Source organism: Anomaloglossus baeobatrachus, chromosome 4 (assembly GCF_048569485.1).
Source record: "Anomaloglossus baeobatrachus isolate aAnoBae1 chromosome 4, aAnoBae1.hap1, whole genome shotgun sequence".
NCBI classification, from domain to species: domain Eukaryota; kingdom Metazoa; phylum Chordata; class Amphibia; order Anura; family Aromobatidae; genus Anomaloglossus; species Anomaloglossus baeobatrachus.
The window spans coordinates 610,659,851-610,677,707 of NC_134356.1; the positions used below are offsets into that span (position 1 = coordinate 610,659,851).

Sequence of the window (17,857 nt, forward strand, 5' to 3'; positions counted from 1 at the left end):
CGGTCCCGGACAAGCGCTTTGCTAAACGGCACACTGACACGCGTTATCCCTTTCCACCTGAAGTCGTTAAGGGCTGGGCACACTCTCCCAAGGTGGATCCTCCAGTCTCTAGATTGGTTGCTAGGTCCGTTGTGTCTGTTGCCGATGGCTCATCCCTGAAGGATGCCACTGACAGACAGATAGAGCTCTTGGTGAAGTCTATTTATGAGGCCACGGGCGCGTCTTTCGCCCCGGCCTTTGCGGCCGTGTGGGCTCTCCAAGCAATCTCGGCATGTCTGACTGAGATTAATGCTGTCACGCGGAATTCTGCTCCGCATGTTTCTTCCTTGACCTCTCAGGCATCAGCATTTTCGTCCTACGCCATGAACGCCGTCCTGGACTCCGCTAGCCGTACGGCTGTAGCATCCGCTAACTCCGTGGCAGTCCGCAGGGCCATGTGGCTGCGCGAATGGAAAGCAGACTCTGCTTCCAAAAGGTTCTTAACTGGTTTGCCTTTTTCTGGCGACCGTTTGTTTGGCGAACGGTTGGATGAGATTATTAAGGAATCCTCGGGAAAGGACTCCTCCTTACCCCAGTCCAAACCTAAGAGACCTCAGCAGAGGAAAATCCAATCGAGGTCTCGGTCCTTTCGTCCCTCCGCCAAGACCCAATCCTCTTCGTCCAACCGGCCGGAGAAAGGCCAGAGGAACTCCTATGCGTGGCGGTCCAAGTCACGCCCCCAAAAGGCCGCAGGAGGCACTGCCTCCAAGACGGCCTCCTCATGACTCTCGGCCTCATCTAGCCACATCCTCGGTCGGTGGCAGGCTCTCCCGCTTTGGCGACGCCTGGTGGCCACACGTTCAAGACCGATGGGTGAGAGACATTCTGTCTCATGGTTACAGGATAGAGTTCAGCTCTCGACCTACGGCTCGTTTCTTCAGAACCTCCCCACCCCCTGCACAGGCCGACGCACTTTTTCAGGCAGTGGACACTCTAAAGATAGAAGGAGTTGTGATTCCCGTTCCCCTTCAGGAACGTGGTCGCGGATTTTACTCCAACTTGTTCGTGGTGCCAAAAAAGGACGGGTCATTCCGTCCCGTTCTGGACCTCAAGCTACTCAACAGACATGTGAGAACCAGACGGTTTCGGATGGAATCTCTCCGCTCGGTCATCGCCTTGATGTCACAAGGAGACTTCCTAGCATCGATCGACATCAAGGATGCTTATCTCCATGTGCCGATCGCACCCGAACATCAACGTTTCCTGCGTTTCGCCATCAGGGACGAACACCTCCAGTTCGTCGCATTGCCCTTCGGCCTGGCGCCAGCCCCACGGGTTTTCACCAAAGTCATGGCATCCGTCGTGGCGGTCCTGCACTCTCAGGGTCACTCGGTGATCCCCTACTTGGACGATCTCCTAGTCAGGGCCCCTTCTCGGGTGGCGTGTCAACAAAGTCTTACCGTCACTCTGGCGACTCTCCAGCAGTTCGTGTGGATCATCAATTTCCCGAAATCCAAGTTGACGCGGACCCAATCACTGACTTACCTCGGGATGGAGTTTCATACTCAGCCAGCGTTAGTCAAGCTACCGCGGGACAAACAGCTTTCTCTGCAGGTGGGGGTGCAGTCACTTCTTCGGAGTCAGTCACACCCCTTAAGGCGCCTCATGCACTTTCTGGGGAAGATGGTTGCATCTATGGAAGCAGTGCCGTTCGCGCAATTCCATCTACGGCCACTCCAATGGGACATTCTTCGCAAATGGGACAAGAGTGCTGCTTCCCTCGACAAGAACATCTCTCTTTCCCTCGCAACCAAAACATCACTTAAGTGGTGGCTCCTACCCACATCTCTGGCCCGGGGAAAATCCTTCCTACCCCCAACCTGAGCCGTGGTCACCACGGACGCGAGCCTGTCAGGTTGGGGAGCAGTTTTTCTCCACCACAGGGCTCAAGGAACCTGGACTCCAATAGAATCGTCCCTTCAGATCAATATCCTGGAGATAAGGGCAGTATATCTAGCCCTATTGGCTTTCCATCGGTGGCTGGAGGGCAGGCAGATCCGAATCCAGTCGGACAACGCCACTGCCGTCGCCTACATCAACCACCAAGGCGGCACTCGCAGTCGTCAAGCCTTCCAGGAAGTCCGGCGGATTCTGCAGTGGGTGGAAGTCACAGACTCCACCATCTCCGCAGTTCACATCCCGGGCGTAGAAAACTGGGAAGCGGATTTTCTCAGTCGTCAGGGCATGGACGCGGGGGATTGGTCTCTTCACCCAGACGTGTTTCGAGAGATCTGTCGCCGCTGGGGAACGCCGGACGTCGATCTCATGGCGTCACGACACAACAAGGTCCCGGCCTTCATGGCACGGTCTCAGGATCACAGAGCTCTGGCAGCAGACGCTTTGGTCCAGGACTGGTCGCAGTTTCAACTCCCATATGTGTTTCCCCCTCTGGCGATGCTGCCCAGGGTACTACGCAAGATCCGGTCCGACTGCCGTCGCGCCATTCTCGTCGCTCCAGACTGGCCGAGGCGGTCGTGGTATCCGGATCTGTGGCATCTCACGGTGGGTCAACCGTGGGCACTTCCAGACCGCCCAGACTTGCTATCACAAGGCCCGTTTTTCCATCTGAATTCTGTGGCCCTCAACCTGACTGTGTGGCCATTGAGTCCTGGCTCCTAGCCTCTTCAGGGTTATCTCAGGATGTAATTGCCACCATGAGACAAGCCAGGAAGCCAACGTCCGCCAAGATCTATTACAGGTCTTGGCAAATCTTCTTATCCTGGTGCTCTGATAACGGTTTTCCTCCATGGCCGTTTGCCTTACCCACATTCCTTTCATTCCTACAATCTGGAATGGACAAGGGTTTGTCCCTCGGCTCTCTCAAGGGCCAAGTGTCAGCGCTCTCCGTGTTTTTTCAAAAGCGTCTAGCCAGGCTTCCGCAGGTCCGCACGTTCCTGCAGGGGGTTTGCCACATGGTCCCACCTTACAAACGTCCGTTGGAACCTTGGGATCTTAACAGGGTCCTGACGGCTCTTCAAAAGCCGCCTTTTGAGCCGCTGCGGGATGTCTCTCTCTCCCGTCTTTCTCAGAAGGTGGCCTTCCTCTTGGCAGTCACATCACTTCGGAGAGTGTCTGAGCTTGCAGCGCTGTCATGCAAAGCTCCCTTCCTGGTTTTCCACCAGGATAAGGTGGTTCTGCGTCCTGTCCCGGAATTTCTCCCTAAGGTGGTATCCCCTTTTCATCTAAATCAGGATATCTCCTTGCCTTCCTTTTGCCCTAATCCAATTCACCAGTGTGAAAAGGATTTGCACTCTTTGGATCTAGTGAGAGCACTCCGGTTCTACGTGTCTCGCACGGCGCCCCTGCGCCGTTCAGACGCGCTCTTTGTCCTTGTCGCTGGCCAGCGTAAGGGCTCTCAGGCCTCCAAGTCAACCTTGGCTCGGTGGATCAAGGAACCGATTCTCGAGGCCTACCATACTTCTGTGCTTCCGCTCCCTTCAGGGTTGAAAGCCCATTCTACCAGAGCCGTAGGTGCATCCTGGGCATTGCGGCACCCGGCGACGGCTCAGCAGGTGTGTCAGGCAGCTACGTGGTCTAGTCTGCACACTTTCACGAAGCACTATCAAGTGCATACCTATGCTTCAGCAGACGCCAGTCTTGGTAGGCGAGTCCTCCAGGCGGCGGTTGCCCACCTGTAAAAGGGGGCCGTTTTCGGCTCTTTTTATTGAGGTATTGTTTTACCCACACAGGGACTGCTCTTGGACGTCCCAATTGTCTGGGTCTCCCAATGGAGCGACAAAGAAAAAGGGAATTTTGTTTGCTTACCGTAAATTCCTTTTCTTCTAGCTCCTATTGAGAGACCCAGCACCCACCCCTGTGCCCTTCGGGCTGGTTGTTCTTTTGTGTACACATGTTGTTGATGTTGATTTGTTCTTTTGGTTCATGGTCTTCAGTTCTCCGAACATCCTTCGGATTGAATTTACCCTAGACCAATTTATAAGTTTCCTCCTTCCTGCTTTTGCACCAAAACTGAGGAGCCCGTGGTCCACGGGAGGGTGTATAGGCAGAGGGGAGGGGTTACACTTTTTTAAAAGTGTAATACTTTGTGTGGCCTCCAGAGGCAGAAGCTATACACCCATTTGTCTGGGTCTCCCAATAGGAGCTAGAAGAAAAGGAATTTACGGTAAGTAAACAAAATTCCCTTTTTTCAAACTGTGAAAAAAGCAACAACACAAATCCTGTTTTATCAAATAGTTACATTTCGGAGCAAATTTTTCATTTTAAATTTCTGATTTTTTTTTTTTCCTTTATGCAATGGTGTAGCCCAGCAGCTGCTCCAGTGGCGCAATCGGTCAGTGCGCGGTACTTATAAAGCAGTAACTGATGAGCTATGCCGAGGTTGTGAGTTCAAGCCTCACCTGGAGCAGACTTTTCTTGTCTTCCTTTGTTATTTTGAACAAATGCGTTAGCCAAAGTTTCTCGAGTTCCATCATGATCTACTTGCACGATTGAGAAGGAAGTGTCCGAGAAATATTTACTTTTTATGGTTTCTTGTTTAATTTGCTGTATATTACAAAAGTCTCACCAGTTTTACCATGATCTAGTACCATATTGTAAAGGGAAATGTAAAAGATAAATTGTTTTTTTAAGGCTTCTGGGAGCCAAATATTATTTCCTTCATTGGCATCAATAATGTGGAGTGACTACATGATGAAAAGGACATGACAAAGGAAGCCCTGGCTCTCAGCAGAAAAGAAAGAAGCACGTGGTTATGGTTGTTTTCAAGTTGGAGTACAAACTTACAAGACCATTTTTGAAAATGCAATTAAAACTGATAATTGCCTGCTACAGAAAATAGAACCCACTGCATAAACTACCTTGAGAAGCCCCAGTGGCCTAATGGATAAGGCACTGGCCTCCTAAGCCAGGGATTGTGGGTTCAAGTCCCATCTGGGGTGTTTGCTTATCTCTGAAACAGCACATGGTCTGTCTAATCTTTCTACCAGTTTGAATTTGATCTTGCAAAATTCTCCAAAAAAGAAAGATTGCTACTTTTAATTGAAAGAAGTGTGACCATGCTAAATAATAAAATACGATATTACAAATACAGCATATAAAATATAGCAACAGAGCGTGTGTTCATCACAGCCAATGCACATGTGCACTTCCTGAAGCAACAGGATGTTTCAGTTTAAAAATGCCCATTGGCCAGTGTGATAAATGTCTCAATTGATTCTTCATAAAGATTGTGATCTGGTAAAAAATGTATTTTCAAACTGTGGAAAAAGCAACCACACAAATCCTGTTTTATCCAATAGTTACATTTTGGAGCAAATTTTTCATTTTAAATTTCTGATTGTTTTTTTTCATATATGCAATGCTGCAGCCCAGCAGCTGCTCCAGTGGCGCAATCGGTCAGCGCGCGGTACTTATAAAGCAGTAACTGATGAGCTATGCCGAGGTTGTGAGTTCAAGCCTCACCTGGAGCAGACTTTTCTTGTCTTCCTTTGTTATTTTGAACAAATGCGTTAGCCAAAGTTTCTCGAGTTCCATCATGATCTACTTGCACGATTGAGAAGGAAGTTTCCGAGAGATATTTACTTTTTATGGTTTCTTGTTTAAATTGCTGTATATTACAAAAGTCTCACCAGTTTTACCATGATCTAGTACCATATTGTAAAGGGAAATGTAAAAGATAAATTGTTTTTTTAAGGCTTCTGGGAGCCAAATATTATTTCCTTCATTGGCATTAATAATGTGGAGTGACTACATCAGACCTGGGCAAGGGGCGGCCCGCGGGCCACATCCGGCCCGCCTACTCTCTGTGACCGGCCCGCCTGTCTTCAGCCGCTGCAGTGGAGCCGGGCTGCAGCGTTCCGAGCAGGGAGAGATCCTGCAGGTCTGCACAGTAAGTGCAGGCAGCGGAACGCAGGAGTCTTTCCTCTGTTCACTGCCGGCACTAATTGTCAGTGACACACGCGCGCGCTCTGATGTTGTCAGTACTGTGCTGCATGTGTCATTTCAAAAATTCCCACCGGGCAGGAGAAGAAGCAGCACAGCAGATGGAATAATTCATCTTGCAGGACCTGCGATGATGTCACGCCCATGTGACTGTGTGGGAGGAGACACAGGATGCCGGGCAGAAAGCAAAGATACTGAATCCTGAAGGAGATGTGGACAATGATGACTGGTAATGATAAAAGAGGGGACATGAGGGGGGGGCTGCAGGGTGAGTGGCATATGAGGGAAGATGGCGTTGCAGGATGAGTGGCATATGAGGGAAGATGGAGTTGCAGGGTGAGTGCATATGAGGGAAGATGGAGTTGCAGGGTGAGTGGCATATGAGGTAAGATGGAGTTGCAGGGTGAGTGGCATATGTGGGAAGATGGAGTTGCAGGGTGAGTGGCATATGTGGGAAGATGGAGTTGCAGGGTGAGTGGCATATGAGGGAAGATGGAGTTGCAGGGTGAGTGGCATATGAGGGCTGCAGACTGACAGAAGGATGTGAAGGGGTGCAGAGTGTTTGAGAGGGGTAAGTTGGGGTACAGGCAGGGTGAGATATGTGGGCATGGTGTGTGACATATGGGGGTGTAGTGTGTGATATGGGGGTGCAGGCTGTATGGGGTGTAGTATGTGTGATATGGGGGTGCAGGCTGTATGGGGAGCAGGGTGTGTGACATATGGAGGTGTAGTATATTACAGGTGTACTATATGGAGGTGTAGTATATTACAGGTGTAGTATATGGGGTGTAGTATATTACAGGTGTACTATATGGAGGTGTAGTATATTACAGGTGTAGTATATAGGGGTGTAATGATGTAGTATATCGGAGGTGTGTTATATAGTGGTGTAGTATAATACAGGTGTATATGGGGGTGTAGTATATTACAGGTATATGGAGGGAGTGTAGTATAATACAGGTGTAGTATATGCAGGGCCAGATTAAGGTTGGTGGGGGCCCCTGGGCAGAAAATCTGGTGGGGGCCCCATAACGTTAACATTTTTAGCCATAACAGTAGAGCACGAACCGTAGCATTTAGATATAAATCCAATGAACATTTATCTTATCCTGTTCTGCCACATTCAGATTTACAGCACTACAATACAGATACAGTCCAGGATAAATCACAGCTGTCCACTTACACACAGAAAGTAGAGTTAGGGCTGCTTTACACATTTCGATCTCGTATGCGATCGCACACGCCCCCATCGTATGTGCGGAACAGGCAATTTGTTGCCCGTGTCGCACAAACGATTAACCCCCGTCACACGTACTTACCTTCCAAATGACCTCGCTGTGGGCGGCGAACATCCACTTCCTGAAGTGAAAGGGACGTCACACAGCGGCCGGCCAATAGAAGCGGAGGGGCGGAGATGAGCGGGACGTAAACATCCCGCCCACCTCCTTCCTTCCGCATTGCCGGCGGGACGCAGGTAAGCTGCAGTTCATCGTTCCCGGGGTGTCACATGGAGCGATGTGTGCTGCCTCAAGAACGATGAACAAAGAGACGTTCAATTTTTAGAAAATGAACGACGTGTATGCAATCAATGTTTTAACGCACAATCAGGGTCGCACGTAGCTGTCACACACTACAATATCACTAACGATGCCGGATGTGCGTCACTTACGACGTGACCCCGCCGACACATCGTTAGATATATTGTAGCGTGTAAAGCCCGCTTTTGTCACATTTTTTATTGATCCCAATGTTAAGGCAGCCCGGGCCGGCTCCAGGTTTTTGTGGCCTCCGGGTGAAAGAGTCTCAGTGGACCCCATCCACACACAGACACGCACATACACATACAGGCATGCGTATATACATATTTGAAGACAAATTCAGAAAAATACATATAAACAGACAAATATATGCACAGTCATATACACTGACATACATGCAGACACAGACGCATTAGGGCTCGTGCGCACGTTGCGTAATTACATGCATTTACGCTGCGTATAGCACTGCAGTGTAAATGCATGCGTCCTGCGTCCCCTATACAATCTATGTATATTGTGCATGATACGTGCACCCATTGCTTTTATGAACGCAGCGATTTGGGTGCTAAAATGTTGACCCAAATCCGTGCGTTCATAAAATGAGCATGTCAATTATTCCGTGCGCTATGGATGCAGCTCCCGCGCTGTCTATGGTGGGGGCAGCAGCCAGAGCGCATGAAATCGGATTTTCTGTACAGAATAACTACATCCATTATGCAGTGTTTCTGCAGCGATTTGACGCGCACATGTGCTGTCAAATCGCTGCAGAATATTCAGCAGTTACGTGTGCATGAGCCTTTACAGGTATTAATATGGGGAAATCGCCAGCAGCCTCACTCACCTCTCCCGCTTGTTTCCGTCCAGCTCCTTCAGGACATGTGGCTGTTTCACGATGGCTGTCACTAACACACATGACTGCACACTGGCAGCACTGCTGTATATACATCACAGGAGGGGCTGGGGGCTACGATATATACATTACAGGAGGGGCAGGGGGCATAGACGTTACTGGAGTGGCAAACAGCTCTGGTGGTGTACTCATTACTGGGATGGGTGACATAGCGCTCTGGGGAACCCATATAGTTCGGGGGGGGGGGGGGCGCACAGACTGCTCTAATTCATATATACACACACAGTACTGCTTCTTACACACACACACACATCTCTGACACACACACACACACAATACAATGCACCCCCCATTACCCCTACACACACACACACACAATACAATGCACCCCCATTACCCCTACACAGACACACATAATACAATGCACCCCCCATTACCCCCCCCCACACACACACACACACAATACAATGCACCCCCCATTACCCCTACACACACAATACAATGCACCCCCCATTACCCACACACACACACACACACAATACAATGCACCCCCCATTACCCCTACACACACACAATACAATGCACCCCCCATTACCCCCACACACAATACAATGCACCCCCCATTACCCCTACACACACACACACAATACAATGCACCCCATTACCCCTCCCCCCACACACACACACACACACAATACAATGCACCCCCCATTACCCCTCCCCCCACACACAATACAATGCACCCCCCATTACCCCTCCCCCCACACACACACAATACAATGCACCCCCCATTACCCCTACACACACAATACAATGCACCCCCCATTACCCCTACACACACACACACACAAATACAATGCACCCCCCATTACCCCTACACACACAATACAATGCACCCCCCATTACCCCTCCCCACACACACACACACACACACAATACACCCCCATTACCCCTCCCCACACACACACACACACACACACAATACACCCCCCATTACCCCTCCACACACACACACACACACACACACACACACACACACACAATACAATGCACCCCCATTACCCCTCCCCCCACACACAATACAATGCACCCCCCATTACCCCTCTCCCCACACACAATACAATGCACCCCCCATTACCCCTACACACACACGCACACACAATACAATGCACCCCCCATTACCTCTCCCCACACAATACAATGCACCCCCCATTACCCCTCCCCACACACAAATACAATGCACCCCCCATTACCCCTCCCCACACACACACAATACAATGCACCCCCCCATTACCCATCCCCCCCACACACACACACACACACACACAATAGACCCCCCATTACCCCTCCCCCCACACACACAATAGACCCCCCCCATTACCCCTCCCCCTACACACACACACACACACACACAATACAATGCACCCTCCATTACCCCTCCCCCACACACAATACAGCCCTCATCACCCCCTACACACACAAATTACACTGCTCCATCCCTACACACTCCTGCCTCCCTCGGAATACAGTGCTCCTCCTCTGCCTGTCACAGAGCTGTGTTCCTTCACAAATGTTCCCCGTTGTGTCCTCTGCCCCTCCTCACTCATCCCCATTAATTACACCTGTCTCTTCAGCTCCTTCATGGAGCGCTCGCTTCCTCATGTCCCCAGTGTGGCGCCGGCAGCACTGTGATGATGTCAGCAAGGTGCTGATCTCATCACGTTGCTGCACGTCGGGGGCGGGGCCCAGTCCCGGCGCGCTGTTCAAATGTATTTACATCTGAAAGATGCAAATACATTTGAATAGGAACGGAAACAGGAAGCTGCGGTCATCGGCTCTGCTGCGCTCCTCTGCAGTGTACATGCCGGCAGCAGAGCCGGCACACAGCAGAGCCGGCACACAGCAGAGCCGGCACAGCTCGCTGCCTCCGGCTCCTGCTAGTGTGCCTGGCATGTAAGGAGCGCAGCGGGGACAGCATACAGCGGCCCACCACACCGTGCCCCTGCTTCTAGGTACGGCCGCAGCACATAGCAGGGAGCATTAGCACACCTCTGACCCCGGAAGTTCAAGCGGCCGCTGGTACTTCCGAGATCAATCAGCGTCCTGTGCCCGCAGTTTGTTTTTGCGTCTTAAAGACGCAGATGCAAATAAATAGCGGTGCCACCCCCCCCCCCCCCCCCCGAAAACACAGCTGATTTATTAGACTGTCTTTACGGAGGGGGAGAGGGTGTGAAAAAAAAAATGCTGACAGGTGCCTAGTGCTAAGTATGGTGGGGGCCCCCTTAGAAGCTCTTTTGGTGGGGGCCCCTGGGCTCCAGCCCCGCCTGCCCCGCCTATAATCCGGCCCTGAGTATATGGAGGGGGTGTAGTGATGTAGTATATTGGGTAGAACTGAGGTAATTATATTAGTCCGGCCCTCTAAACCAATCCCAATTTCTCATGCGGCCCCATGGGAAAATTAATTGCCCACCCCTGGACTACATGATGAAAAGGACATGACAAAGGAAGCCCTGGCTCTCAGCAGAAAAGAAAGAAGCACGTGGTTATGGTTGTTTTCAAGTTGGAGTACAAACTTACAAGACCATTTTTGAAAATGCAATTAAAACGGATAATTGCCTGCTACAGAAAAAAGAACCCACGGCATGAACTACCTTGAGAAGCCCCAGTGGCCTAATGGATAAGGCACTGGCCTCCTAAGCCAGGGATGGTGGGTTCAAGTCCCATCTGGGGTGTTTGCTTATCTCTGAAACAGTGCATGGTCTGTCTAATCTTTCTACCAGTTTGAATTTGATCTTGCCAAATTCTCCAAAAAAGAAAGATTGCTACTTTTAATTGAAAGATGTGTTATCATGCTAAATAATAAAATACGATATTACAAATACAGCATATAAAAATATAGCAACAGAGCGTGTGTTCATCCCAGCCAATGCACATGTGCACTTCCTGAAGCAACAGGATGTTTCAGTTTAACATTGGCCAGTGTGATGAATGTCTCAATTGATTCTTCATAAAGATTTTGATATGGTTAAAAATGTATTTTCAAACTGTGGAAAAAGCAACAACACAAATCCTGTTTTATCAAATAGTTACATTTCGGAGCAAATTTTTCATTTTAAATTTCTGATTGTTTTTTTTTCATATATGCAATGCTGCAGCCCAATGTGCAAGAGGAACAAAAAATGAAAAAGAAGCAGGAAAGCCACTGCATGGCACCTGTCTGAGCACACTCTGAACATCAAACAAAGACTGGAGGACAAGGAGTAAAGTGCAAATATGTTTAATAAATAGCAACTGGCACAAAGGAATCAGCGGCAAAAACAGGCCGGCAGATACAATATAGATGTACTAGATGACAATTACATATAGGGCACAAGTAAAAATGAATGAATAACAGACTGGGTCAAAAACATGAACAAGGCATCCTGCACATAAAGAGCATGGTGTACAATTTTGACAATTGTTACACATAGACAGATGGTAAAAACCAGCATTGGATAAGCACAATGATAAAAGTGTATACTCTGAAATAACAGATATATAAAATATATAAAATAGGATCCAAGTCTCACTAATCACTAATAAACAGTGCTTGATACAGATGCTGGTGAAGCAGCAACTTCTGAGGTGACAGAGTCAAATAGTTAAACAGTCAAAAAAGCTATAAACAGATAAACAAGTTTAGCCACCATGAGGTGCTAATTAGATGCCAATGAACAGTCAGATTAAGTACAAAGACATGAATGCATGAATAGAATCCCAGCAGGTTAAATAAACATACCCATAAGTGCACAAAGCCGGCCTGATAAGCAGCAGAGCAGACCCCCCCGGAAAGAGCCCCAACCTATACGTTTCACAATCTCAGCTATAAGATGATTTCATCAGGGGGAGGTGGAACGCTGTGAAGCAACCATGTGATTTTATACATGGTGCTCCCATGCTCCAGCTGCTCCACCCCCACTCTGTGAGCGCAACTGGACCAATCGAAGCTGGTAACCAGCACCGTCAGCAGTCAACGCCCTTTTTTTTTTTTTTTTTTGTGTTAGGTAGCGCGCATGTGCGGAAATCGGGGACGCGTCACCCACGAACCGCACACGCGCATAGGCAATGATGACGCCGATAGAGCTGGGCCAGCAGGTCACTGATGCAGCCGTGCCGACGGGGGGAGGAGAGGCGGGAGCGAGCATAAGAAGACAAGGATAAGTAAATATGCAATGTAACAGTAATAAGAGAACATCAACTGTGACATAAAGTCTTAAATGAATGTAACTTGAAAGGTCCTAGCCATGACCCAAGAGGAAGATACATGATAAATATCAAGGATATACATAGGTAATTATGGACAACGTGCCACTGATAAAAAGACATATTATAACATCAAACCCTCAATATTAATGCAAGTGTCATAGTCGTGGTACAGAGAGGAAGGTAATCAATGCATAATACATGAGTTCCATATCAAAGTTAAACTAAATAAATATGAACAGTATAACACATAAGGAGATCATATACTGTAGCACAAATTGTTCAATATCACAAGAAACATCCCAAGTTGTGGCACAGGAGACGAATGACCAGTGTATAATATACATAAACTTCATGTCACAAGATGTTCAATGTAAATTGAGATCTCCTAGTCGTGGCACAAGAGGGAAATAATCATTATACAATAACTCCATGATAAAAATGAAACTATGAATATAAACACAGTGACACTGGTGAAAAAACATAAGTATAACAGAGAATACAATATTGCTTCAGATGTCCCAGTCGTGGCACAAGAAGGAAGATAATCAATAAATGAAAAAAATCCATGTCGATGTTCAAAATCAGAAATATGGTTCCAGAAGAGTGCCAGCAGAAAAACTCACTGAATCTAAAATAAAAATACAAAAATTGTATAACATTAAAAACAAGGCACAAAAACCAGGAAGGTCAGAGAAGAGAGCAGTCATCGTAAGAAAGGCGCAAAACTCAGATGCTCATTAAGCCCCCTCGGGACAGTGTACCTAAGGTATAAATCCAGCGTGTTTCACGTTGGGCGAGTATTTTGCGTATATTCCCACCCCTCGCCCCCCCATGTATAACATCAATACCCCTGACTTGTCCTTGTCAGGGGTATTGAGGACTCCTTGTCCTCCAATGCTGCAGCCCAGCAGCCGCTCCAGTGGCGCAATTGCTCAGCACGCAGTACTTATAAAGCAGTAACTGATGAGCTATGCCGAGGTTGTGAGTTCAAGCCTCACCTGGAGCAGACGTTTCTTGTCTTCCTTTGTTATTTTTAAAATGCGTTAGCCAAAGTTTCTCGAGTTCCATCATGATCTACTTGCACGATTGAGAAGGAAGTTTCCGAGAGATATTTACTTTTTATGGTTTCTTGTTTAAATTGCTGTATATTACAAAAGTCACACCAGTTTTACCATGATCTAGTACCATATTGTAAAGGGAAATGTAAAAGATAAATTGTTTTTTTAAGGCTTCTGGGAGCCAAATATTATTTCCTTCATTGGCATTAATAATGTGGAGTGACTACATGATGAAAAGGACATGACAAAGGAAGCCCTGGCTCTCAGCAGAAAAGAAAGAAGCACGTGGTTATGGTTGTTTTCAAGTTGGAGTACAAACTTACAAGACCATTTTTGAAAATGCAATTAAAACTGATAATTGCCTGCTACAGAAAATAGAACCCACTGCATGAACTACCTTGAGAAGCCCTAGTGGCCTAATGGATAAGGCACTGGCCTCCTAAGCCAGGGATTGTGGGTTCAAGTCCCATCTGGGGTGTTTGCTTATCTCTGAAACAGTGCATGGTCTGTCTAATCTTTCTACCAGTTTGAGTTTGATCTTGCAAAATTCTCCAAAAAAGAAAGATTGCTACTTTTAATTGAAAGAAGTGTGACCATGCTAAATAATAAAATACGATATTACAAATACAGCATATAAAATATAGCAACAGAGCGTGTGTTCATCACAGCCAATGCACATGTGCATTTCCTGAAGCAACAGGATGCTTCAGTTTAAAAATGACCATTGGCTAGTGTGATAAATGTCTCAATTGATTCTTCATAAAGATTGTGATCTGGTAAAAAATGTGTTTTCAAACTGTGGAAAAAGCAACAACACCATAAATCCTGTTTTATCAAATAGTTACATTTCGGAGCAAATTTTTCATTTTAAATTTCTGATTGTTTTTTTTTCATATATTCAATGCCACAGCCCAGCAGCAGCTCCAGTGGCGCAATCGGTCAGCGCGCGGTACTTATAAAGCAGTAACTGATGAGCTATGCCAAGGTTGTGAGTTCAAGCCTCACCTGGAGCAGACTTTTCTTGTCTTCCTTTGTTATTTTGAACAAATGCGTTAGCCAAAGTTTCTTGAGTTCCATCATGATCTACTTGCACGATTGAGAAGGAAGTTTCCGAGAGATATTTACTTTTTATGGTTTCTTGTTTAAATTGCTGTATATTACCAAAGTCTCTCCAGTTTTACCATGATCTAGTACCATATTGTAAAGGGAAATGTAAAAGATAAATTGTTTTTTTAACCCCTTAACGACCGCCGATACGCCTTTTAACGGCGACAAATTAGGGTACTTCTTCCGATCCGCCGCTTTTTAACGGCGGTCGGAAAAAAGGGTCTAGCACCCCCCAGAGTCAGAAAATTTCCGGGGTCTCAGCTGCCGGGGGTAGCTGAGACCCTGGAGATCATGATTCTGGCCGTTTTTTCCGGTCCCCGCTCACCTGATGACCGGTATACACCGTATACCGATGATCAGGTTACAGTAAATGACCGCGCCGGTAAAAAATGATTTATCTCTCATCTGGCATGGTCAAACATGCCAGATGTGAGATAAATCTTTTTTCCGGTTCCCTCCGGACCCCTCGGTTTCCCCAAAGTGCCCCCCCGACCCCCAACCCCCTCCCGAAAATCCAAGATGGCCGCGCGCATCGGCGAGCACAGCAGCGCGCCGGCCGCATTTACACTTTTCTTATGGTTTGTGTCGTATGTGCCATAACACATGCGACAGAAACCTGCTCCCCAGGCCCTGCCGGGTCCCCCCCCTATCACCCCCGGTGTCCCCCGGTGTCATACATAACTGTCGGAGCGCTGATCCCCCGCGGCCCCCTCCTCCGGCTCCTTCACAGCAGACGCCGGTCACATGTGCAGAGCAGCTGACAGCTTCCTGTGTTCAGGACGCTGGCTGCTGCTGCTGCTCGGCACACTGCAGCTGTGACCCAGGGAGGGTGGGTGCAGATTCATTGCACCCACTCTCCTCAAATGGAGGGTCCTCACACCAAGAAAATGGGGGATACGTTCCCTGAACGTGTCCCCCATATTCTAGAAGGTCCAGAGTCGACGTGGGACGTCCAAATGGATTACAGCGGATTTTTTTTTCTTTTCTTTTCAATAAATTGGTCAATCAGGGAATGTTTTGGGGAGTGTTTTTTCAAATAAATTTTTTTTTGTCAATTTTTTTTTATTACTGTCAATTAGTTATGTCGGGTATCTGATAGACGCCGTGACATAACTAATTGCTGGGCTTGATGCCAGGTGACATTATACACCTGGTATCAACCCCATTTATTACCCCGTTTGCCAACGCACCAGGGCGCGGGATGAGCTGGGGCAAAGCGCCAGAATTGGCGCATCTAATGGATGCGCCACTTCTGGGGCGGCTGCGGCCTGCTATTTTTAGGCTGGGAAGAGTCCAATAACCATGGCTCTTCCCATCCTGAGAATACCAGACCCCAGCTGTCAGCTTCACCTTGGCTGGTGATCTAATTTGGGGGGACCCCACGTTTGTTTTGTTTTTTTTAATTATTTATAAATAATAAAAAAAAAACAGCTTGGGGAGCCCTCCAAATTGATCACCAGCCAAGGTGAAGCTGTCAGCTGTGGTTTGCAGGCTACAGCTGTCTGCTTTACCCTAGCTGGCTATCAAAAATAGGGGGGACCCCACGTCATTTATTTTAATTATTTTTTTTTTCTTTTTGGGCTAAATACAAGGCTAGGCACCCTTTAGTGCCACATGAAAGGCACTAAAGGGCGCCAGCTTAGAATATGCAGGGGGGTGGGACGTTATATATGTTTGACATCTATCCATTCATCCATTGTAGCATTTTAGGCTATGTGCCCACAATCAGGGTTTGCAGCGTTTTGGACGCAGAGTGTTTTCCCTGCGTCCATAACGCTGCGTTGTGCAGTAGAAGCACAGTTGAAGGATTTTTAGAAATCCCGTGCCCACTGTGCTTCTTTTCTCCGCAGCATAAACCGACCTGTGGCGCAGCTTCCCGAGCCTCAGCATGTCAATTTATGCTGCGGAGATGAGTGTGCTCTGCAGGTAGCATAGAGCTCCACAGCAGCCTGAACCCAAATCGTGGGCATGGGCAGCTGCGTTCTCCCGTGGACAACACTCACATCTCTGCAGGAAGGCTGACACTGTGTACTGGACGCCGTGTCGCTGGATCATGGCCACATAGCCTAAAAGAGAAATTTGTTGCTACAGCAACATTTTTGTGAAGTACCTGTGGATTCAAAATGCTTACTATACTTCTGAATAAAATCCTTGAGGGGTCCAGTTTCCAAAATGGAGTCACTTGTGGGGGTTTCTAATGTATAGGTACCCAAGAGGCCCTGCTAATGTGACATGGTGCGCGCAATTTATTTCAACTTTTCCAAAATTCAAATGGTGCTCCTTCCATTCCAAGCCCTCCCATATATCCAAACAGAGGTTTTTGGCCACATATGGGGTATCCCTGCGCTCACAAGAAATTGGATAACAACCTGTGGGGTCTACGTTTTGTTGTTGCCTCTTGAAAAAGTGAGAAATGTGATGCTAAAGAAACATTTTTGTGAAAAAAATGAAAATTTTCAATATGGCAACCTAAGCTTATCAAATTCTGTGAAGTATTCGTGGATTCAAAATGCTCAATATACACCTAGATAAAAGCCTTGAGGTTTCTTGATTCCAGAATGGGGTCACTTGTGGGGGGCCTCCACTGTTTAGGCACTTTAGGGGCTTTCCAAATGCGACATAGCGTCCACTAATTATTCCAGCCAAATGTTCAGTCAAATTGCACTCCTTCCCTTCCAAGACCTGCCGTGTGCCCAAACAGTTGATTTCCACCACATATAAGATATCACCAAACTCAGGAGAAATTGCAGAATACATTTCATGGTGACTTTTTCCTGTTACCCTTGTGAAAAAAAAGCTACCTGGTTGAAGTAACAATTTTGTGGTAAAATTTTATTTTTTTATTTTCATGGCTCAACGTTATAAACTTCTGTGAAGCACCTGGGGGTTCAGGGTACTCACCAAACATCTAGATAAATTCCTTGAGAGGCCTAGTTTCCAATATGGGGTCACTTGTGGTGGTTTTTTGCTGTTTACGTACCTTAGGGGTCCTCCAAATGCAACATGGTGCCCGCAATCTTTTTCAGCCAAATTTCCTTTCAAAATTCAAATATTGCTCCTTTCGTTCCAAGCCCTCCCATTTGTCCAAACAAAGGTTTCAGACCACATGTGAGGCATCA

General features: G+C 47.5%; 1 protein-coding gene and 6 non-coding genes across 10 annotated transcripts in view; 6 read left to right on the top strand and 1 right to left on the bottom strand.

Annotated features, from left to right (window-relative positions):
* KANSL3 (KAT8 regulatory NSL complex subunit 3) overlaps positions 1-17,857 on the bottom strand; it is a 314,370-nt gene that overhangs the window by 281,015 nt on the left and 15,498 nt on the right. The gene's annotated exons all lie outside the window — the stretch shown is intronic.
* Positions 4,313-4,405, top strand: TRNAI-UAU (transfer RNA isoleucine (anticodon UAU)). The gene is given in 2 exon segments: positions 4,313-4,350; positions 4,370-4,405. It is a non-coding gene; the product is annotated as a tRNA-Ile (tRNA).
* On the top strand, positions 4,865-4,937 carry TRNAR-CCU (transfer RNA arginine (anticodon CCU)). The gene has a single exon. It is a non-coding gene; the product is annotated as a tRNA-Arg (tRNA).
* TRNAI-UAU (transfer RNA isoleucine (anticodon UAU)) lies at positions 5,376-5,468 on the top strand. Its single transcript is given in 2 exon segments — positions 5,376-5,413; positions 5,433-5,468. It is a non-coding gene; the product is annotated as a tRNA-Ile (tRNA).
* On the top strand, positions 10,988-11,060 carry TRNAR-CCU (transfer RNA arginine (anticodon CCU)). Its single transcript has one exon. It is a non-coding gene; the product is annotated as a tRNA-Arg (tRNA).
* TRNAR-CCU (transfer RNA arginine (anticodon CCU)) lies at positions 14,037-14,109 on the top strand. Its single transcript has one exon. It is a non-coding gene; the product is annotated as a tRNA-Arg (tRNA).
* TRNAI-UAU (transfer RNA isoleucine (anticodon UAU)) lies at positions 14,552-14,644 on the top strand. Its single transcript is given in 2 exon segments — positions 14,552-14,589; positions 14,609-14,644. It is a non-coding gene; the product is annotated as a tRNA-Ile (tRNA).